Source organism: Pteronotus mesoamericanus, unplaced genomic scaffold, assembly GCF_021234165.1.
Source record: "Pteronotus mesoamericanus isolate MK-2021 breed Mesoamerican mustached bat unplaced genomic scaffold, CSHL_Meso_final scaffold_118, whole genome shotgun sequence".
Taxonomy (NCBI): Eukaryota; Metazoa; Chordata; class Mammalia; order Chiroptera; family Mormoopidae; genus Pteronotus; species Pteronotus mesoamericanus.
The window spans coordinates 15,572,747-15,597,813 of NW_026555301.1; the positions used below are offsets into that span (position 1 = coordinate 15,572,747).

Consider the following 25,067-nt stretch of genomic DNA (forward strand, 5'->3'; position numbering starts at 1 on the left):
CTTTAAAAAAACTATATGATTTTTATAATTTATATAAACAGAAACCCAGGGAATAAGGGTGGGAATGCATATTAAGAGTGTGGGATAATTGAGGCAGAAACATTGGATAAGGTCAGATTTATTGATAGGGTCTACCAAGCAGGAATCCTGTATTTAATGCTACAGCCTGGGGGTTTAAAAGGATTCTGGTTGGTTTACTGAAATGTGAGCAGAAATGAAGTCTACTCTAAATGAAGTTCAAGTGCCAGAACTACCTTGGTAAGTGATAGTGGAAAAAATCCGAAGGTTTAGAAATATTGGAATTCTAAAGTGGATTTATCATTTGAAACCTACTCTACCACCTTGGAAGGGTCCAGAAGATACACCTTTTATTCTAACTGTGAGAAATAAATTTGTGAGAGGAGTCCCAGCATCTTTTTTTTGTCTCTACTTTTTAATTTTTTAATTTTGTTTTTATTGCTGACACTGTTACAGATGTTCTCCATTCTGCCCCCTCCCCCCACCTTGTCACCTGCACCCAGTCCCTGGCACCCCAGCATCTTCGACGAGCTCTGTGATTGACCTTCTTTATAGATCAGAAATCGTGGCTTCTGGTTATATATGTGAAGAAAATAAAATCGCTATCTTGAAGAGATAGACACATATCCATGTTCATTGCAGTATTGTTTACAACAGTCAACAAATGAATGGACAAATGAAATGTGAGACAGAACAAGCGCACCCTCCTGTGGCTATTTCCCTAGTTCAGAATGCATAATTGCAGTAGACATTCTCAGCTACTTGCAGAATACCCATATTGGTTCCCTGAGCTGTGAAGTAAGGGCTATCATGGTGAAAAAGACCCAGTGGAAGCCTCTAGAACTCCCTCTACCTAGGAAAATAGTAAACCAAAAGCAACATTTCTGGAAAGATTGCAGAGTCTAGTGCCACCATCAAGGATTTGAAGGATGCAGGGGTGGTAATTCCTACCACATCCCCACTCTATTTACTATTTGGCTTGTGCAAGAAGCAGGCAGATCTGGGAGTATAATAGTGGATTATTACAAGTTTAACCAGGTGGTGACTCCGGTTACAGCTGCTATACCAGTTGTAGTTTCATTGTTTGAGCTAATTAATACATCCCTTTGTACCTGGTATTTAGCTATTTATCTGACAAATGGTTTTTTTTCCCATAACTTTCATAAATACCATAAAAAAGAAATTGCTTTCAGCTGGCAAGGCCAGATGCACACCTTAATTGCCTTACCTTGGGGGTATATCAATTCTCTAGCCCTATGTCATAATTTAGTTTGCAGGGATCTTCATTGCCTTCTCCTTTTAAAAAAACAGCTCTGTTACTTTGAAGACATTATATTGTTGGATTTAGTGAGCAATAAGTAGCAACCTACTTTAGACTTATTGATAAGACATTTCTTTGTTAGCGGTTAGGAAATAAATCTGACAAAATTCAAGAGCTTTCTACCTCATTAAAATCTCTAAGGTATAATGATGAAGGGCACATAGACGTATCCCTTCTAAGGTCAAGGGTGGGTTCTTGTATCTGGCCCCTCCTACAACAAAAAGGAGGCACAATGCCAAGTGAGCCTTTTTGAATTTTGGAGGCAACACATTCCGCATTTAACTGTGATATTCTGGCTTATTTACCAACTAGCCTGAAAGTGCTTGTTTTCAGTGGGACTCAGAACAAGAGAAGGCTCTGCAACAGGTCCAGGCTGCTGTGCAAGCTGCTCTGCCCTTTGGTCTGTGTGATCCAGCAGATCCAATGGTGTGTGTTGTGTCCACAGCAGATAAGGATGCTGTTTAAAGCCTTCAGCAGTTCCCTATAACTGAGTCACAGTGCAGACACTCAGGATTTTGTAACAAAGCCCTGGCACCTGGCATCTTCTGCAGGTAACTACTCTCATTTTGAGAAACAACTTTTCATTTGCCACTGGGCCTCAGTAAAGGCTGAACAGTTTAACCATGGGCCACCAATATATTGTGCAAACAGTGCTACCCATCATGAACTGGCTGTTGTCTAACCACCAAGCCATGAAGTTCAGTGTGAACAGCAGCACCCTATCATCAAGTGGAAGTGGTATATATAAGACTGGTCTTAAGCAGGCTCTGGAGGCAGAAGTAAGTTACCTGAAACAGTGGTTTACATGAAACTGCTACATTCCTTTTTCCCTCCCAGCCGGTACTTATGGCCTCTTGAGGAGTTCCCTATAATCAGTTGACAGAGGAAGAAAAACCTTTGGCCTGGTTTACAGATTGTTCTACACAATGTGCAAAAACCACCCAAAAGAGGACAGCTGCAACATTGCAACTGCTTTTTAGGACATCCCTAAAGGACATTGATGAAGGGAAATCCTCCCAGGGGGCAGAACTCTGAGAAGTGCACTGAATTGTTCATTTTGCCTAAAACAAGAAATGACCAGATGTACAATAGTATATTCTTTACTGAATATTATATGTTTATGTACTGTGGCCAGTTGTTTGGTTGAATGATCAGAGACTTGGAAAAAACATGATTGAAGAATTGTTGACAAGGAGGTTTAAGGAAGAGGTATGTGAGCAGACCTGTCTGAATGACTGAAAAATGTGAAGATATTTGTTTCCCATGGGAATATTTACCGAAGGGTGACCTCAGCAGAAGAGGATTTTAAAAATCAAGTGGACAGGATGACACATTCTGTGGATACCATCCGTTTCTTTCCCCAGACACTCCTGTTTCCACCAATGAGCTCATAAACAAAGTGGCCGTGGTGGCGGGGTGAAAGGTATACACAGGGCCAGCAAAATGGATTTCCATTCCCAAGGCCAACTTGGCTATAAACACTGCTGGATGCCCACTCTGCCAGCAGCAGAAATCAAAGCTGAGACCCCAATATGGTACCATTTCCAGGGGTAATCACCCTACTACCTGGTGGCACTTTGATTACATTGGATTGCTTCCATCATGGAAAAGGCAGCACTACTTTCTTACTGGCATAAATGCTTCTCTGCATACAACAACCCAATACAGCCCTGGCTCGTGTGGCTCAGTGGGTTGAGCACAGGCCTGGGAACCAAAGACTGCTAATGGTGCAGACCCTTCAGGAATGAAGGCTTGGTTTACCCAACCAGGCAAAAAGTCACAATCAGCTCAAATGCTTGCTGAGGAGAAAGGATATAAGGAGTGAGTAGTGAAAGTAACCCTTGTACGTTGCTGGTGGGAATGTAAATAATCAGCAGGCTTAAAAATGGTTTGGCAGTTTCTTAAAATGATAAACATAGAATTACCACATGACCCAGCAATTTTACTCCTAGCTAAACTCAAGAGCACTGAAATCATATATCCCCACAGGAAACTTGTACTTGAATGATCATAGAAGCATTATTCATAATAGCCAAAATGTGGAAACAATCCAAATGCCCATCAACTGGTGGATAGATAAAATACAGTACATTTATACAATGGAGTTTATTATTCATCAATAAACAGGAATGTAACACTGGTACATGTTAAAACATGGATGCACCTTGAAAACATTATGCTAAGTAAAAGAGGCATCACAAAAGACCACATTTTTTTATTTTTTAAAAATATTGTATTGTTCATGCTACTACAGTTGGTCCAATTTTTACCCCTTGGCCCCTCTCCACCCACCCCATCGCTCACTCCCATAGTCATTCCCCCCATTGCTGTTCATGTCCATGGATCCTTTATATATGTTCTTTGTTTAATCCTTTCATCTTCTTTCAGTCAGTCCCCACCCTCTTACAGCTGTCAGTCTGTTCTGGGTTTCTATGCCTCTGGTTCTATTTTGTTCTTTAGTTTATTTTGTTCATTCAATTCCACTTATAAGTGAGATCATATGGTATTTGTCTTTTACCAGCTGGCTTATTTGACTTAGCATAATAGTCTCCAGTTCTACCCATGATGTTGCAAAAGGTAGGCATTCCTTCTTTTTTACTGCTGCGTAGCATTCCATTGTATAAAGGTACCACAGTTCTTTGATCCACTCATCTACTGATGGGCACTTAGGCTATATCCAAATCTTGACTATAGTGAATAGTGCTGCTATCAACATAGAGGTGCATCAGTTCTTTGAATTGGTATTTCAGGATTCTTAGAGTAGAATAGCTGGATCAAAGAGCAGTTGCATTTTTAATTTTTTGAGGAAATTCCAAACTGTTTTCCACAGTGGCTGCAGCACTCTGCATTCCCACCAATAGTGCCCTAGGATTCCCTTTTTTCCATATCCCCACCAGCACTTGTTGCTTGTTGATGTATTAATGATAGTTATTTTGGCAGGTGTGAGGTGATATCTCATTGTGGTTTTAATTTGCATTTCTCTGATAGCTAGTGATGTTACACATTTTTTCATATGTATTGGCCATCTGTATGACTTCCTTGGAGAAGTGTCTAATCAGGTCCTTTGACCATTTTTTACTTGAATTGTGTTGTCTTCCTTGTGTTGAGTCATATGAGTTCTTTTTATATTTTGGAAATTAATCCCTTGTCTGATATAACATTGGCAAATATATTTTTCCATTCACTCAGTTCCCTTTTCATTTTGATATGGTTTCTTTTGCTATGCAGAAGCTTTTTAATTTGATGTAGTCTCATTTGTTTATTTCCTTTCCTTTATTTCTTTTGCCCTACAAGATATATCAGCAAAACTACTCCTCCAAGAGATATCTGAAATTTTACTGCCCATGTTTTCCTCTAGAATTTTTATGGTATCATGACTAATATTTAAGTCATTTATCCATTTTGAGTTTATTCCATTGTATAGTGTAAGATAGTGGTCTAGTTTATTTTTTTTCATATACCAGTCCAGTCTACCAACATCATTTATTGAAGAGATTGTCTTTACTCCATTGTATGCTCTTGTCCCCTTTGTCAAAATACATTGACCATAAAAATGTGGGTTTATTTCTCTATTGTATTCCATTGTTATACGTGTCTGATCTTATGCCAGTACCAGGCTGTTTTGATTACAGTGGCCTTTAGTACAGTTTGATATCAGGTATTATGATCCCTCCTACTTTGCTCTTCCTTCTCAAAGTTCCTGGGGCTGTTCAGGGTTTTTTGTGGTTCCATATAAATTTTGGGGATATTTGTTCTAGATCTGTGAAATATGCCATTCCTATTTTAATAAGAATTGCATTGAATCTATAGATTTCTTTGGATAGTATGGACATTTTAATTATTTTAATTCTTCCAATCCATGAAGACAGTATATGCTTCCACTTCTTTGTATCTTCCTCAATTTCTTTCTTCAGCATCCTATAGTTTTCCATGTACAGGTCTTTTACCTCCTTAGTTCCATTTATTCCTTAGGGACTTCATTTATTGGTTACAATAGTAAATGGGACTGTTTTCTTAGTTTCTCTTTCTGATAATTCATTGTTGGTGAATAGAAATGCCATTGATTTCTGAATATTGACTTAGTATTCCTATACTTTGCCAAATTCATTTATTAGGTTAAGTAGTCAATTGGTGGAGCCTATCGGGTATTCTATGTACAATATCATGTTGTCTGTGAATAATGACAGTTTTACTTTCTCCTTTCTAATTTGGATGCCTTTTATTTCTTTTTCTTGTCTGATCACTGTGGCTAGAATTTCCAATACTATGTTGAATAGAAGTGGTGAAAGCAGGCACCCTTATCTTCCCCCTGATCTTAACTGGAAAGCTTTTAGTTTTTGCCCATTGAGTATGATGTTGGCTGTAGGTTTTTCATATATGGCCTTCATTACATTGAGGTACGCTCCCTCTACTTCCACTTTGCTGAGTGTTTTTATCATAAATGGATGCTGTAGTTTATCAGTTGCTTTTTCTGCATTTATTGACATGATCATGTGATTTTTCTTTTTCATTTTGTTTATGTGATGTATCACATTTATTCACTTGTGAATATGGTACCAACTTTGCATCCCTGGTATAAATCCCACTTGATCATGGTGTATATTCTTTTTAATGTATTGCTGGATCTAATATTTTGCTAGGATTTACTAATATTTTGTTGAGAATTTTAGCATCTACATTCATCAGAGATATTGGCTTGTAATTTTCTTTTGTTGTTATGTCTTTACCTGGTTTTGGAATTAGGATAATACTGGCCACATAAAAAGAGTTTGGAAGTCTTCCTTCTTGAATTTTTTGGAATAGTTTGAGAAGGATAGTATTAGGTCTTCTTTGAATGATTGGTAAAATTTGCCTGTGAAGCGATCTGGTCCAGCACTTTTGTTTGCTGGTTTTTTGTTTGTTTGTTTTTTTATTACTGCTTCAATTTCACTATTTGTTATTGGTCTATTCAGGTTTTCTGCTTTTTCCTGATTCAGTTTTGGAAGATTTTAAGTTTCTAGAAATATATCCAATTGCCCAGGTTTTTCATAGTAATTTCTTACCATCCTTTGTATTTCTGTGGTATCAGTTGTTACTTCTCCTCTTTCATTTCTAATTTTATCTATTTGGATCCTCTTTCTTTTTTTCTTGATGAGTGTAGTTAAAGAATTATCAATTTTGTTTATCTTTTCAAAGAACCAGCTCCTGGATTCATTGATCTTTTGAATTGTGTTTCTGTCTCTATGTAATTTATTTCTGATCTTGATTATTTCCTTCCTTCTACTTACCCTGGGCTCTGTTTGTTGGGTTTTTTTTTTTTCCTAGTTCTTTTAGGTGTAGTATTATATTGTTTATTTGAGATTTTTCTATCTTCTTTAGGTAGGCCAGTGATGTTATGACCTTCTCTCTCAGGACTGCTTTCACTGTGTCCTATAGGTTTGGGGTTGTTGTGTGTTAATTTTCATTTGCTTCCAGGAACTTTTAGATTTTGTCTTTGATCTCATTGTTAACCCATTAATTATTTAAAAACATGTTATTTAACCTCTATATAATTGCATGTTTTTGAGGGGTTTTTTAAGGTTGATTTCTAATTTCAAGCCATTGTGATCTGAGAACATGCTTGATATGATTTCAATTTTCTTGAATTTGTTAAGGCTTATTTTGTGTCCTACTATGTGGTCTTTCTTTGAGAATGCTCTATGTGCACTTGAGAAGAATGTGTGTTCTGCTTTTTTGGGATGAAATGTTCTATAAATATCAATTAAATCCATTTGATCGAGTCTGTCATTTAATGCCACTATATCCTTGTTGATTTTTTTTTTGTCAGGAAGATCCACCCATTGTTGAGAACAGAGTGTTAAAATCCCTTACAATGATTGCATTGTTGTGTATCTCTTCCTTAAAGTCCTCCAGATTTTCTTTATATATTTGGGTGTTCCTATGCTGCATATCTGTTTACAAGGGGTATATCCTCTTGTTGGACTGATCCCTTTAGTACTATGGAGTGACCATCTTTGTCCTGTGTTATGGTCTTTGTTTTGAAGTCTATTTTGTGAGATAGAAGTATTGCTACCCTGGCTTTTTTTTTTTATCTCCATTTGCATGAGATATTTTTTTCCATCCCTTCACTTTCAGCTTATGTAAATCTTTTGTTCTGAGCAGGGCCTCTTGTAGACAGCACATATGTGAGTTGTGTTTTCTTATCCATTTAGATACCTTATGTCTTTTTATTGGAGCATTAAATCCACTTACATTTAAGGTTATTATTGATAAGTACTGGCTCATTGCTATTTTTTTCCTTTGTACCTGTGTTTCTTTCTTTCTTCTTCTTCTTATAGCAGTCCCTTTAGCATCTCTTGCAATGCTGGACATGTATTCCCTTAGACTTTTTTTGTTTTGTTTTTTATTTTGCCTGGGAAGCTATTTATTTTGTCTTTCAGTTTAAATGAGAATCTTGCTGGATATAGTAGTCTTTGTTGCAGGTCCTTGCTTTTCATTAGTTGGAATATTTCATGCCAATGCCTTCTGGCCTGTAGTGTTTCTATGGAGAAATCAGCTGACAGCCTTATTGGAGCTCCCTTGTAGGTAACTGTTTCTTTCTTGCTGGCTTCAAGATTTTCTCTTTGTCTTTAAACTTTGCCATTTTAATTGTGATATGTCTTGGTGTGGGTCTGTTTGGGTTCATCTTTTGGGGGACTCTCTGTGCTTCCTGAACTTGTGTGACTTTTTCCTTCACCAAGTTAGGAAGCTTTCTGTCATTATTTCTTCAAATAGGTTTTCTATCCCTTGGTCCCTTCCTTTTCCTTCTGGTATCCATACGATGTGAATATTGTATGTCTGCTGTGGTCCCAAAGCTCCCTTAACCTATCCTCATTCTTTTTGTCTTTTTTCATTTTGTTGCTCTGTTTTTTTTTTCCTATCTTGTCTTTCAAATCACTGATTCAGTCCTTTGCTTCATCTAGCCTGCTTTTAATTCCTTCTAGTGTAGTCTTCATTTCAGATATTGCATTCTTCCTTTCCACCTGGTTCTTATTCATAATTTCTATGTCCGTTCTCATGATGATGTATCTCTTATTAAGTTCCTTGAGCATCCTTAAAACAATTATTTTGAATTATATGTCTGATAATTTGCTTTCCTCAATTTGATTTAACTCTTTTTCTGATTATTCCTCCTTTTCTTTCATTTGGAGGTTGATTCTTTGTCTTCCCATTTTAGCTGTTTATTTGTTGTTTGTTCTTATTTATTAGATAGATCTTATTTGACTCCATCTCTTGTGGGGTGGTCTTATGTTGCAGGATTCCTGTGGGACCTAATGGTGATTTTTGAGCTAGATGCTCTATGAATGTTCCTTGTGTGGGTTATGTGAAATTCCCTGTTGCATTTGGTTCCTCATTGTTGTTGGCCTGTTTGTTGGTGGTGTCTCCCATCTTTCTGGCTGACTGAGAGGCTCAGCCTCCACCATGAAAGACCACATATTGTATGGTTCTATTTATATGAAAAGTGCATAACAGGGAAACACCTAGAGACAGAAATTAGATTTGTTATAACCTAGTGCCAGAATATTTATCTTTATTATATCAGTAGCCCCATGACTCTATGTATTTGTCAAAACTTATAAAACACAGTACCAAAAAATGTGAACTTTATAGAATGTAAATTATATTTAATAAACCTGAGTTTATAAAAGAGATGACTACTATCTATACTTTACTATGCTCCAGTCCGCTAACCTAACAATTAAGAGTAGATACTCCATATCTTACAGGTGAAGAAACTAAGGTTCAGAGATAATAATTTGCCTATGCTCACATAGCTAATTATCAATAGAGGAAAAATTTGGACTATTGAATCCAAAACCAATGGAAGGGAAAAAAATTGGAAAAAAATAGACTAAAATATTAACAGTAGTTGCCTCTAGGTGATGTCCTATTTCCTGCTCTTTTTTGTTTTACATATTTAAAAAAAATAGTAAGTATGTACTTTGTTAATATAGAAAAAATAACTGCCCTGACAAGGTGGCTCAGTTTGTTGAAGCATTATCCCATAACAGAAAGGTTGAAGGCTCTTTCCCTGGTCAGGGCATCTACCTATGGTGCAGGTTTGATCTCTGGCTGGGTTGCATGCAAGAAGGCAACCAATCAATGTTTCTCTGTCTCTGTCTCTCTTTGTCTCTCTTTCTCTGTCTCTCTAAAAAAGCAATGGAAAAAATGTCCTCAGGTGAGAATTTAAAATTTTTTTTAAAAAACAGTCTTTGCCTTTAAACAAACAAAAAAAAAAAAAAAGAAAAAAAAGGAAGGAAGGAAGGAAAAAAAGAAAGAAAATAAAGAAAGAAAAATAAACTGGTTCTGGCCGGGTACTCAGAGCATCATCCAATATTCCAAGGTTGTGGGTTTGATTGCTGGTCAGGGTACATACAAGAATCAATCAATCAATGCACAGATAAGTGGACCAATACTTTGATGTTTCTCTCTCTTTAAAATCAGTAGAAAAAACTATTATATCAAAATAAAAATATAAAGGTTCACTTTTGGTAATTCTGCAGATATAGTCACACACTTGCAAAATGATATATGTATGATTTTTTTTTATTGCCACATTGTTTAAAAATTAAAAACATGTTGGGAACAACCTAAATGGTCAGTACTAGGAGAGAACTTAAACAAGTTAGAGTGCATCCAGATGACTGACAGCTAGACAGTAACTTTTTTGATTAGAAATCTCTCCTCCACTTGCTATATTTTATTAGTGATATTATTTTTGTTGTTTTTTTGTCTTGTGGTTATTTTTGTAACAACATAGAGTAAATATGAAATCTATTATTTATCCTCAAGGTTAACTGGGTTCATACCAATATTACCTACCCACTTGAAAAAGGGCTTAACTCTGATTTCAGGAAACCAAAACTGATATTCCTGGTAGCATTTCTTTAAAAAAAAAATTCTTAGGAAATACAGAACAATTTGAAATAAAGTCTTAATTGTATTTTCATAGATGTTTTATGAATTGCTTACCATGAAATTCATGGTCAAGAAGGAATGCAGAAATGAGTAGTCCAGTATTAAATAAATGATACAACAATTTACCTTTTTTACTACTATTTGTTTCATAACTGAGAAAAAGTTCAGGCAACCTCAATAAATGAGAAAAGGTCCTGCAGGTGAATTTTATACTGTAGTGTCAATGTTAATTAGTATTTATTAGGTGAAGTGGTGACAAATAGCTAATGAAAAAAATCTTCATTGTGAAGTATAATATGAGTACTCCTGATCCTCAGATCTGTGAATCAGATTACTGAGAGACACTCTTTTTGTTCACAATGATGGTGCCTTTTTTCCACCATTCAACAAAAGCCTCTGGCAGGTGGGTGTTGCCAGACAGAACTGACTTTTTCCCACTTTTTCCTTCACAGATTTTAATACCAAAGTCACAGAAGGAAATTGAATCCTGCTGAGCATTCTGCTTCTCGAGAGTCAGTACACTAACAGTTTCCAAACTTCATTCAAGAAATGGTTCTGAGGTACAAAAGCTCTTAGGAAGAGTTAAGCCATCTGTTTCTGCACATTTAACAGTCAGCTAAAGGAGAGCTTCTCCTAATGAGATACCAAGGGCAGAGGAGAAATGGTTGCCACCTGGCCAGGAGGTCTATGGTAGTCTCACCTCACTCTTCTTTATGAAATTTCCCCATTCCTGTTAACTTAGTTTCTAATTTACTAGACTAATGACTTTTTATTTTAATCTTCCTGGCAAATTATGCTTCAAAAATTCAAAAATACACATACCTCTTATAGTCAGTGAAGCAGTACAAAACCAAGAAAACCGTAATAAGTTTTGCCCCCTTACCATTTTCTTTTCCCATCTGCCCTCATGGACCCAGTATTTTTTTTTTAATTTAAGCATAGTTGATATACAATATTATATCGGTTATGTTAGTTTCAGGTGTGCAATACAATATTTCAATATTTTTATACCTTACAATGTGAGTGCCCCACTAATAATAGTACTTATCTGTTGCTGTGCAAGCTTACCACAATATTGCTGACTATTTCTCCTTCACCTCTTCTATCCAGTCTCCCCTCCCCTTGGGAAACCATCCCTTTGGCTCTGTTTCTTTCTTTTTCTTTTTTTGGGGGGTTTTTGTTTATTTGTTTTAGATTCCATATATAAGTGAAACCATATGGTACTTGTCTTTCTCTGTGTGACATTTCCCTTAGCATAATGTTCTCCAGGTCCATCAAGCTTGTGGTAAATGGCAAGACTTCATTCCTTTTTTTAAATCTTTTTATTTTTAAATCATGTTTATTCTATTACAGTTGTCTCAGATTTTCCCCCTTTGCCCTCCTCCACCCATTCCAGCCCTTCTCCTACTCTCACAGTCAATTCCCACTCTGTTGTCCATGTCCATGGGTCATTCATAAATGTTCTTTCCCGAATCCCTTCCCCTTCTTTCCACCATTGTCCTCTTTCCCCATCCCCTCTGGTCACTTTCAGTCTGCTCCATGTTTCCATGCCTGTGGTTTATTTTGTTTGTTAGTATATTTTGTTGAATAGATTCCACATACAGGTGAGATCATGTGGTATTTGTCTTTCACCAACTGGCTTATTTCACTTAGCATAATATTCTCCAGTCCAAGCATGTTGTCACAAGAGATAGAAGTTCCTTCTTTCTTTCTTTTTTTTTTAATGCAGATTGATTTTATTAATTTATTTTTTTAATGTCAAGATCCATTATGAAATATTGAAAAATTTAAATCTATTAAGAAGTCTCAGTAATTAAAACAACATGACACCAGCACAGAAATAATCAGGTAGATCAATAAAATGAACATTCTAGAAACAAATATATAGACCTAACAATATAATATATGATTAAATTGATATTTCAAATCAATGGGGAAAATAAGGCTTATTCAACAAATAAGATGCATGGGCCACTATTACTTGAAATAAAACAAATGTACAGCCCTCTTTCACACATTATACAAAAAAATATTCAGGTGAGTTAAAAAACAACATGTAAAATCTAAGGCATTTGAGGAGAAAATACAAAATAATATTTTTCTTACCCTGAAGTAAATTATTCGAACCCAGAAGCTATAAAGTAAAATATTGACAATATGGCTATATTAAACATTTGAGACTATACAGTATTATACATATAAAAAATAATAGAATAGGAGAGTATTTGCAACAAATCTAAAAAAGGTGTTAATAATTTTTTGTTTTTTGTTTTTTTAGGGAAAAAATTCTACAAACATTTAATCAACAAATGGATAAATAATACCAAAAAGTAATTTAAAGCTTTTTAAAAATAATAGAAATAGGCAAGAAATACACAAAAACAGATTTAGTTTAAAAAAATAAAGGAACAATTAAAATAACACATCATTGTCACAATCAGATTAATAAGTATTAAAAAATATTGGTAATATCAAGTATTGGTGACTGTGAAAGGAACTGAGTACACATAGCTCTTTTTCTTCATCTTCTTAAAGCAGTCCCTTTAGCATATTTTGCAATGCTGGTTTGGTGGAGGTGTATTCTTTTAGCCTTCTTTTGTCTGGGAAACTCCTTGTTTTGCCTTCTGTTTTAACTGAGAGCCTTGCTGGGTAGAGCAGTCTCAGTTGCAGGCCTTTGCTTTTCATGACTTGGAGTATTTCTTGCCATTCCCTTCTGGCTTGCATTGTTTCTTTTGAGAAGTCAGCTGCTAGCCGTACCGGGGCTCCCTTATATGTTACTACCTCTTTCTCCTTTGCTCCCTTTAGGACTCTCTGTTTGTCTTTGATATTTGCCATTATAATGATGATGTGTCTTGGAATGGGCCTCACTGGGTTCCTCTTGAATGGGACCCTCTGTGCTTCCTGGACTTGTGGGACTTTTTCTCTCCTCCAGTTAAGGAAGTTTTCCATCATTACTTTTTCAAACAGGTTCTCTATCCCTTGCTCCTCTTCTCTTTCAGGTATCCCTCTTACAGGGATATTATTACATTTCACGTTGTCCTACATTTCCCTAAACACCTCTTCATTTTTTTGAGGGTTTTTTTTTTTCATTTTCTTGCTCTTTCTGAGAGCTTTTTCTACCTTGTCTTCCAGCTTGCTGATTCGTTCCTCTGCTTCATCTAGCTTTCTTTTGATTCCTTTTACTGTGTTCTTCAATTCAGAAATTGTATTCTTCATTTCCTCTTGTCTCTTATTGATAGTTTCTATGTCCTTTTTCATGCTGATATAGTTTGCAGTAAGTTCCTCACAGTTTCTCTGTAGTTTTTTGTAATTCTCTCTGAGCTCACTGAGCTCATTGAGCTTCCTTAGAACCATTGTTTGGAACTCAATATCTGATAGTTTACTTGCCTCTATTTCCTTTAGTTCTCTTTCTGGGGATTCCTCCTTTCCCTTAGACTGGGGTTGGGGGTGGGGGTTGTTTCTTTGTCTTCCCATTATTTGTGAGACTGTTCTTTTTTGCTTCTGCTTCTTAAGTTGATCTGTCTGGATTTCCTGACTTTGTGGGGTGAACTTCTATGGTAGGAGACCACTGTGTTTTTTCTTTCTGGATCTGCCTCTGATGATGTCAGATGTTGACCCTGTCTGACCTTAGATAGTCTGTTTGAGGAATGTACTGTCTGTGGCCATCTCCTTCAGCTGTTAATCCAGTCACTCTGCACTCAGCAAGCTGGCTTAGACACCACAGGGCGAGGCAGAGTCCCTCCTGGGGGTGGGGTTATCGGGTCCTCTCAAGCTGCTGCCACTTAGGGGAGTGGTCTGCTTGAGCCAGATGATTGCTGTCATATTGGGGAGGATTCAGCACCGGGATCTCACTGGCTATTCTCTCAGTTCTCTCCTTTAAGCTTCCTTCCCCAGTTTCTCTCCGGCTTCTCTAGCCTACTCTACCCCTGCCTTTGCTGGAGACGAGGATAAGTGGCTACAAATAAAAGTTTATGTTTTGGCCCTTTAAAAGGCTCTTTGTGTCTCCAGCCACTTGTCTCTGGCTGAAAGCAAACCTGCTGCCTTTCACAGCTGGCTCTTATCTATGTATTTTTTGGGCTCTGGTGCTGTAGGCTGGAGATCTTCACTTATGGTTTAGGCCCCACTCTTCTCAGGGGGATCCAACTGGCCATTTCAATATCCTTTTGATGCTGTTGCCCATGGGCACCCCGCCTGCCTTCTCACATCTCTACTGCACTCCTTACCAGTTAGGCTGTGCTAAAGCTGATTCTTCTGTCTGTCCAAGTTTATAAGGCTCCTCTCTCACTATTGTTCAGTTGTTCATTCCAGGTGATTTCTCTACAATTTAATTGTAATTCCAGATTGGTCCTGGGAGGAGGTCAGTGTGACTTCAATTCACTCTTCTGCCTTCCTGATTCTCTTCATTCTTTTTTTTTTTTTTTTTTTGCTAAGTATTATTCCATTGCATTTGTACCACATCTTCTTAATCTATTCATCTATTGATGGATGCCTGGGTTGCTTCCATAGCTTAGCTATTGTAAATAATGCTGTAGAGAATATAGCGGTGCATATATGTTCTCAAATTAGTGTTTTCATTTTCTTTGGATAAATACCCAGAAGTGAAATTGTGGGAACCTAGAATTAATAGCCCAGTATGCTCTTTTAAACACTTTTCTCTATGTATGGGAAAGGAGTTTTGAATAGAATGAGAATATTATTTAACATCTTACATTTCCTATTTCAAAATTTTTGGTGGATATCCATCCAGGTCAATGAATATGAAGCTAACTTATTTTAAAAATAACTGCATGTATCAGTTCAGAACTTGCTATTTACTAAAAAGCCATTCTCTCCTGCTTCCCTGAAAACAGAACCATGTTTGTTGTTGTTGTTGTTGTTGTTGTTGTTGTTTTCCAGGTATTAAGTGAGAAGCAATGTGCTCAGGTTAAGGTCAACATCTCTCCAGTCCCAAGAAATAATCATAATTGGTCTATAATGTAGGCTCTATATAAGTCACAATATCCCACTCCCTTATTTGCTTGCTTCTTTCTATACAATTTGTATTGAAATATAATATGAATACAGAAAAGTACATACTCATCAATAATTTTTTTACCAAGCAGCATACCCATATAAACAGTACCTAGATCAAGATAAAGAACATTACTTGCATCTCAGAAACCTACTTACAGCTCATCTTATGCATTATTCTACCCCAAGTCCATAAGTATTTGATATCTATAACCATAGATTAGATTTGCCACTTTTTTAACATTATATAAATGGAACAATACTATATGTATTCTTTTATCTTGATTCTATTGTTCAACATTGTGTCTGTGAGATTCACTCATATATTTATTGTGCACCCTTATGTTCTCTCTTCATCATCCTCTGTCTTAAGGCCTTTTAGATCTCAGTTTACTATTGATTAACCATATTAATTCTCCAAAATTTGAGATCAAAGGCATATTTAAACTTTCTAGGCTGCAGGTACATAGGCAGAAAGCAAACTGCATATCCCTTCCTTCCTCCCTCTATTGTGCACTGCATTGAGCATTAAGGGTATCTTCTTCTTTGGCCAGTTCATTTTTTTCCCTGAGCTATTGTTTATATCTTTTACCCTGATTTACTTTCTCAACCCAGCTGTTCAAATATCTTACTTTGGTTATCTTTCATTTGGTTTCTGAATATCCTTCTAGTCTATTTTTCCCCACTACCTTTCTCAGGGAATGCCTTTCCGCCTCCTCTACTCAAAATCAACTCTAATTCCTCTTTTTAGAAATATCCCTGTGACAGAGTTAGAATTTGTTACCCTAGAATCCATTCTCCCTTTTTTCTTTCCAATAAAGTATATGACTACCCATCCACATACTACATTTCCTTGTATTCTGTACAATTTGTTGGGACCATGTGACTAAGTTCTCACCAATGAAATGTGAATGAACTGGTGTGTGCGAATTGCATACATCTTCTTTAAAAAAATTATTTACCCTCTCCTATTTTCATTCCAGCTTTTTTCTCTAACCATGTATGTGGCATTGGGAACCAGCTTTCACCATATAGATAAAGATAATGTACTACATTCTAAAAAAGTAGCAACCAATAGAAAATAATGTGAGACACACATGTAATTTAAAACTTCTTAATCAATATGAAGTTATTAAGATATTTTGAATTCTTGTATGTGTTTCATATTTACAGCATGTCCTATTTAGATTATCTATATTTTAAGAGCTTGACAGAAACATGGGTAGTGGCTGCCATACTGGACAGAGAAGTTCTAGAACATGGCAGACCAACAGGACAGAAGGAAGCTGGTCCTTGGTGTAGGCCCTCCAAGCCTCCCTGGACTACCTGGGCACAAGTGTTATGTGAGAAATAAACTTCTACCTTGTTGGAACTGGTGGTTTTTTTTTGTTTTTGTTTTTTTTAACTATAGCAACTTAGCCAGTGTCTTTACTAATACTCACACACCTAAATGCACACTCATAGTAATACTAATACAGTAGCTATTTGAAAACTTCTGTGTTTAGAGCACCTAGAAACTTTCTATAAAAATAAATAAATAAAATCTTAAAAAATGAATAAGCATGTTCAAAGGCCTTGGAAGACTACCAGCATGACACATTTTGGAAACCACCGGCATTTGTTTTGACAAAAATATAGAGTACAACAGAAGAGAATGGCTGGAGATGAGATCAGGGAGGTATACCTAAGGGTTGGCTTTTTAAAGGCTTTGAGGGCCATGGCAAAGATCTGTGCTGATTCTTGTCTGTGCTCTAGAGCCTTGAAGTATTTTCAGTGTGGTGTCACAGAGGTGGTTGGTGGTGAAGACAAGATCAGATCTGCCTGATAGTGAATATCAAACTACAGAGATGGAATTAATATGACCCATTGACTAATTATAATTAAGATGAGAGAAATGATGAATGTAAGAATAGGGCTAAGGTTTCTGATATTAGTGATTAGGTAACTACTGGTCCCCAAAGCTGAGAGGACATAGAGGGTTTAGAGGGTAGGATCTCTAGTTCAGTTGTGGAAAATTAAACATGTTATTAAGTTGGTAAATTAATCCAAGCAATGGAAGAAAAGCCTGAAACACTACCTTAGGGACAGCAATATTCATGGGATATATTAAGAAGGAGAAGTGAAGAGAAAGGATGCGGGGGAGAAGGAAAGGAAGAGAAAGGAGGAAGGAGGGAAGAGTGGGGGAGAGAGAGAGAATAAAAGCTGAAGGAAAAGACATTCAGTGCAAACGCTATTAGGCCTAAAGACTGGAATGTGTCCTCTGGCTTTAGCAATGAGGAAGGTGATAATTTTAGGGGCCTATTCACTAGGGTGGCAAAAGCATAAGTCAGGCAGAAGTGAGTAAAGGAGGGAATTGGAGTCAAAAAGTGGACATGACAATTATAGACCACTCTCTTGAAGAACTTAATTCTTAAGAAAGGAAACAACAATCAGGACAGACAAGGCAGGGTTTTTGTTTTTAATAGATTATATAAACATTTTATGCTGAGAAAATCCTTTAGTAAAATGGCAGAAAGTTATATCCTATAGAAATAATAATCAAAGATGCGTTACCCAGGACAAGATCCTCCTGCCACCGAGACAAGAAGAGGAATGCAGTTGGTGCAATGGAAGTGAGTCTGCAGAGCAGAGAGGAAGCAGGCTTTTCAGGGAGTTTTCTATTTTCTCTAAATTGAGGGAGAACCTTTGTTGAGTAGGGGTGAAGGCTGCTGGCTCTTGATCTGTGGCGATACTAACCTTCTCAGTTTTCCCACTTTCTCCTGTGTTTCTCAACTGCTTGGACATGGTGACAACACATATTACAGTAGTTGGGCTGATTAAGGGTTAGCATTTTGCCGGGTAGTACGGGGAAGGATGGACAAGGGGAGTAAGGGTTTAGAAGCAAATATAATTGAATTAAGTTTCTTTAGAGTTTCTTTGGACAAGGAGCTTACAAGCTTGTTCAACCTCTTCATTCTCAAAAGGAAGAGACTGAAGAACTTGTCCCAAGTCCCAGCTAGTTGCTGGCAGAGTGGTGCCCAAACTTCAAAACTTCTGATGCTATGTCTTTTCTACTGCAGTGACTGAGGTGTTTCTGTCCTGGCTGTTTTTGCTCCGTGTTTCCTCTTAGGCACCAACTTTCTTGGTAGATTATTGGAACACAGTCATCAAGCATGTGGGAGAAGGCAAGTTTACTTTACCTCTGATCTTGTTTTTGACCATTACTGAGTAACTAGTTGCGGCATGCAGACACAGGCGGCTTGAATTTATCAGTTAGCATTTGGAAATCTTTCTCTTCCTCATGGTTTTTAGCAGAGATCAGGGAAGCGCTGGGTTAGTACAAAAGAAAAGAAAACTTTATAAGAGTCAAAGCCAGTGATTGTGGTGTTTCCCATGATGGAAAACTTTCAAAATCATTTCCTATTTTTTTTTCTAGTCACCATGTAGTCTTTTCTAATACCAGTTCCTTTCATCCTACTTTGAATATTTCCCCATTGATTTTACTGTAATCTTTGTTATAAAAAGAAATAGTTACCATTCAGATAATTGCCTTTATGAAATAGCAAGGGACTGACTCCTTGCTGATTCTGTCACAGGTATTTCAATCATCGTCATCTTGATAGATGATGCACCAAAAACCTGTCATTGTGTCTCTGATTCAATCATTTTCCAAATTGGATGTTGTCTCAGTCTCTCTCAATGGTTATCAGGCTAATTCTGAAAATAGAAAAGGACCTGCTGCTACTAGCTATATTAATTTTAAATATGGAGGATATATATATATATATATTTCAAGTACTTAAACTTAATTGCAATTATATAAGTAATCTCAGTTTATTATATATCATCTCCATTCCTACAAATAAAAATATCATTAATGTTACAAATCCCAACATAATATGAATTCTGAATGTTATAAAACACAGACATTCAAAATAAGAAAATGACTATAAGATCTGGACTTACAACAGCATTTAAATGCTTAAGTTGAAATAATATTTTATTTTGTTGGACGTCATCACCCTACTCAGAATTAGAGTTACCAAGTTCAGCACATAAAAATATAGGATGCTCAGTTAAATTTGAATTTCAGATAAACAATGAATAATTTTTAGTATAACTTTGAATGCTTTATATACAAATTATGCACAATTATCAGAAATTCAAATACACAGAGTTGTCCTGTATTTTATCCTGGCAACTCTCCTTAGGATCTGTTTCACTGCACATAGCATAAAAATTACCTTCATCAGTTTACACTCCTTGAGCATCTCCCCTTCCCTGTCCCTACGGCTCTGGGCTGATGCGAGCATGTCCTTGGGCCAGTATCTGTTACACAGGCTGAAGAGAAGGTAGGTTTAGCAGTTTGCACAGAGTATGGACTTGTGGAGTGTGGCTGGGACTAGAAAGCAGGAGGTAGAGGCACGGTTCTGAACGAAAATATTCTAGGTCCCTCAGAGAGCTATTTGTCTTCTATAAAACCGGGACTGTTATGATTTCACCTAAGTACATCCTTTTAATACTCCTTGGATGGACACTCTCCTTTCAAGCCAGCAGATAGGACTTTATTTAAATGTATTCCTGACTAATATTAATACATGTTTATTAAGGACAGTTCCTAGCCTCTTCCATCCCCCTCCATGTATTTATTTTATATTCCTGTAGTAGAAGCAAATAACTTTAAACTCTGTTTTATTTTATTTTCTTCTTTTCTTGCAAGTGGTGGTTGGTGGGGAGAGGTTGGTCCAAATGTAGAGAAGGAAGCTATCCAGTGGCAGAATAGAAGATAGTGGTGTATTCCTCAGACATTAATGTGTGTGGGTAGTATGATAGGGACTGGGGGTGGGGTGTGGAGTATTGGCTTTCTACTCTAGCCTTGATTTTTTTGCCCCTACTCCATCTTAATTAGGGACATTGGATTTTTCAAGTCTTTCTGCTTATGGCTGCAGATCTTATATGTCTAGGAAAATAATTTAATGAAACACCCACCTCTTCTCTCAGTCTTTCACTCTGCCTGTGATGTGGTTATGGTACTATCACTAAGTCCCTACCAAGAAGATAATGATTCTAAAAATACTCTTATAGGTATGTGTACATGTATTTTCATATACACATATATACATATATAATACCTTTTTAAGAATAAATACAATTTATATTCATTGCAGACCTTTTCTTTCTTTTTCTCATAAGGGGATGGATATTTTCTATGACTGCAAAGTATTTAGAAAGAAGGTATTAACATTTACCAATGCTTCAGACTCTCCGTAATCATCTTTCCAAAAGAGAACTGTCCCCTTAGCAATGATGGTCTGTGCCTTCAAACTTGTAGCCTCAAATTCTCACCAAGAAAGACTTTGTCATTTTTGGAAGATAGTTTTATATATAAGTTCATAAAATCCCATTTTTAAGGCTTTGTAAAACATACTCTTAAATATTGCACAAAAAGAACATTGTCATATAAGCATCTCTACCACTCTTTAATCCTTTATGTATTTAATACTTTGTGTATTTAGACCATCTAAGGGTTAAGGAACCAAACACTGATTTCACCATGACAGTGCTCCCGAGATAGTGGTTGCTGTGCTTCATCTTTGCCCCAAAGCCAGCCCAGTCCCACTTTTGATTCTAGCTAGGTAGGTCATCTTTGGCAAGTCTCTGATTTTCTGGGTCTCAGTTTCCTTTTCTATAAAACAGAGGCATGGACTAGATAACCTAAAGCTCTTCTAACCTTTGATATTCATGATTAAAATCAGAGTCAAATGCCTATGCCAGAAATGTGTCTCTAACGAGGAAGTACAGGCTGTACATGAATTGAAAAGGCAGATTCAATAGAACTTTAGATTTCACTGAATGAGAACTGAAATGTTAAAGAATGATTTTTTTCCCCTTCATCTAGACCAGAAGAGTGGATTTTGTATTTCGTATACATCAAAAACAGTGTCACAGTCCTTCTTTCTTATAAAGTGAGAAAATTTTACTTAGGATGCGTGCAGTTCACATACCCTGCCTCAAAAGAAGAAAGGTTAAATATAACTTTTTTTTTCTTTTAGGAAATATCATTTGGGACAATCATCAACCCCATTTTTTTGTCTTATTCCTGTGGAAGCTGTATATGTTTTCTTCTTGGATGCTTGTAAGGACTTGTTAAAACACATAAAAGTAATTTGGGTGTAAGTTTCTCAAATAAAGTAACATTTCTTTAAAGAAGGGGAGGGCATTCTCATGTCATTTTCCCACAGGTGCCTCTAGAATCTCTGAGATCTAGAAGGGGGAGGGGGACACACTGCAGTAAAGGGGACACACTGAGAGACACACTGAACTGAAGAAGCCATTTCCCCCTTCCCGATACTTGTCATCATGAAATAGCTCAGCGGTTGCAGAATTCCTTAGTTTCTGGTCTGTTTTGAAATTATATGAATCCCAAGTTGAAGCTTCTCTTTCTCATCAATTGGAGACACTTTTGAATTTAAGAATGTCCACTGTAACTTTTGGTTCCTTCTCTACCTGGAAACTCACCAGACTCCAGAAAGCCAGCTTTAGAATAGGAACTCAATAGACATTTATTTAATAAGTGATGAATGGTAAACTAACAAGTTATACTAAGGTCCATTCATCCTTTTGGAGTGAACCTGTGTCACCGAATTGAAAGAGTCTCTGTATTTTTCCCAATTTGCTAAATGCAAGGATTAAGCTATTTGTATATATAAATCACTAAGAGAGTTTTACTCCAGTAGCAGATTCTGTGTGCTTTAATCTAAATGCATCGTGATGATACAGATGTTGGACCAGATGAATGTTATATTTAGAGAATATTTGTTGAATTCATCTTAGCCTTGTTTTTACCTTGTTATTTATTCCCTTAGCCATCATTGCAGTGCACTGTAAATCTGAAATAAATATGTAACCTAAATGCTGTCAGAAGCTAGAATGTGATTTTATCAAAGGAAATGACTTTACATTTGTGGAATACCTTTATTGTGCCAGCCACTGTGCATATACTGATGTAATTATTATTAAAAACCTCGCAGCAATTTGAAGGGATGGTGAATTTTCATTTATCTACTGTTCTTCTTGGGAGATTTTTTTTTTGTCATGCCTTAGGTCACACAAATTGTAACAGAACTGAGCTGCAAACCTAAGCTGACAAACTTTCAAAGCTCATACTTATTTTCTTTCTTTTCATTTTGTAAGCATAAAGGGCTTTTAAAAAATTATGTGTAAATAGGCCCGATTATTTAAAGTTAATAAATTGTTATTTAAAGAAGTTCACGTTATGATTCCTTTCACTGCCTTCGTTCCTCATGAGTTTGTCTTGATCACTTTTAGAAATATTTTTTGCTAACAAAAAAAAACTATCTTAAAGCCATGTTTTACTACAGAGTTTAGAAGTATTTTAAAGGCAAGAATTAAGGAGAAATCTGCAATATGTACAATATTGGTGCACACCTGAATGATACATGAAGTATTAGTATTTCAAATAAATGATACCTAAGTGACTAAAAAATAATAATTTTTGCTCAATCCATAGCTGTCATGTCAGTCAGTCCACAATTCTTTTGATGGGGCTTCTTCGATCTCCATTTGAATATGGATGTACTTTAAAAATTTCCCACCCATAATCATTGGGACCCAATTTCTCAAACAATTCACTGTAGGGCTGGTTATGGTCAGAGTAGATGGATCTGCCTGGTTCTCAATTTCAGACACCCTCTAAACATGAATAAGTTCAAATCATATTCATCCCTAAGCTATCATTCCCTAGAATAGTGCAGACTGTTGGAATATACCACTACTTAAGGTAAAAACTTTTTGACTATTAGATCTTTCATAGTTTTAGCAGGTCAGTCTTGTAGTTTCTTCCCACAGATCTAACACAGTTCTGCAATAATGGAAACAACATATCTCATACTATTTTAATTATCTGAAAGAAAAATTGATGTTGGGCCAAAGGGCATCTTTATCAAACGTAATTGGTTAAAGGAGTGAAAAAAACTCTAAGGAACAATGGACATTAAATAAAAGATAAAAGATAATGGTTTTTTAAAACTGAACCAAACAAAAGGTCACATTTGCTTATCTCCTCCAGCAATGAGATCCTTTTGTGAATTGTCAAACATATCACGTCTATTTTCTTTTTTTTTAAAGAATTTTTATGAGTTTATTTGAGCCAAACTGATGACATCTGCCAGGAAGTAAAACCTTAAGGGATTGAGGAAATGCTCCACCAAATAGCAGTTTTGCACCTATTTTATATATTACAACAAAAGATGAGGCATAAAAGACATGAAATCCACTGGTGATAGATTAGGGAGGCAAGAGAAAGCAATGTGGAGAAACCTCTGGGATTGAATAAAAAGTAAAATGATAGACGCAGACTTTTTTTACATAGGTGGGCACAGGATAGTTAACAGTCAGCAATTAACACAATAACAATATCAATGCGGTCTCTGCTCTGGTGTAGTGGTTGTGCCTGAGGGGTTTGGAAAAAGGGAAGTTACCTTGACATTCCAAAGGTATGCAAAAAGGCAAATAAATGGACACAGTTGAAGAGTGACATTTGTTTGGGAGGATTCTGGCCTAGGATATGGCTGCCTTCCAAAAACTGCATTTAGTTAAAGAGTTTTCATTTCAGACCATCCTGTGTAGTTACTTTAGGTCTTGGAGTTTGTAAAGCTGCACGCAGGCCTCCCCTGAGCTTGTCACGTTTAGTATGTGGCCCCTTTTTGTCCACACATTGTCATAAATGAATCCATGTTAATAATTGCTGAAGGTGTATTGAGATAACTTTTGTATTATCATAATACTCTTTTTATGGTTTCTATTTTAAAATTTAGAAAAAAATACTATTACAAAAGGAAGGAAAGGGATGGGTATATTTTTAAGAGAAGTTGAGGAAATAGCTGGTTCTAATAAGTTGGTTACTTCTAAATTTAGTTAAAAAAATTAAGATGAAGGGAAGTTGTATAAAATTAGTGGAAAAGGAATGTGACAGGGATTTTATGTATAAATACTAGATCCCAATTATAGGAATACTTTCCTCCTAACCCAACAGGGACAATTATGTTAATTCAGATGGAAGCTGAAATGGCTGTGAACACATGGCCATCTATAGCTGCTGCTGAGACACAGGATATCTACTTATAGAACTTTTACTGTCCTCATGGCCTCTGAAGTTTTTTAGATGGTAATTGTAATTTAAAGCATTTTGTTCTTACAGCCTTGGCTCTGATTAAAACTTAACATTATAGCTTCTAGTTGCACAACTAGTAGAAATCAGATTAATAACAGCCCCTGAGTAGACAGATCATAGTAAATAAGAACCCATCTCATGGTCAGATTATAAAAACTGAAAATGTATATGGTGTGCCCTCAAACTTTAAGAGAATATTTACTAAAACAAAGCATAGAAAAGTGAAGCAGGCAACAGCCCCTGGGTCGTGATTGCTCTTAGGTTAGAAATGATCCAGAGTGTTGTTTTTCTTAATGGTCCATGAGACCTGACTGCCTCCAAATTGCCTGCCTCTCACTTTGGAAAAAAAAAGTATTCAGCCTAGACTTCCATCCAAGGTTATGGTCTTGCCCATCCCCAATGGGGCATCGTTCAGCAAGACAAACGCAAACACTGAGACTTCCTAGGAATGAGCCCTCCTAGCACTGTGGGACTTTGATATCATATCTATTTTCTAACCTTATTTTATTTGGTTCCTTAAAGGAGGGATAGAGTTTAGAGCAATGGCCAAGGAGGCAGAAGTTCCTAGCATCAGCAGGGCCACTTTTACCTGTATCATCCCAGATAAGT

At 36.5% G+C, this 25,067-nt stretch overlaps 1 pseudogene; it reads left to right on the top strand.

Annotated features, from left to right (window-relative positions):
* Nucleotides 1-214: 214 nt before the first annotated feature.
* LOC129081736 (uncharacterized) overlaps nt 215-25,067 on the top strand; it is a 34,090-nt pseudogene continuing 9,237 nt past the window's right edge.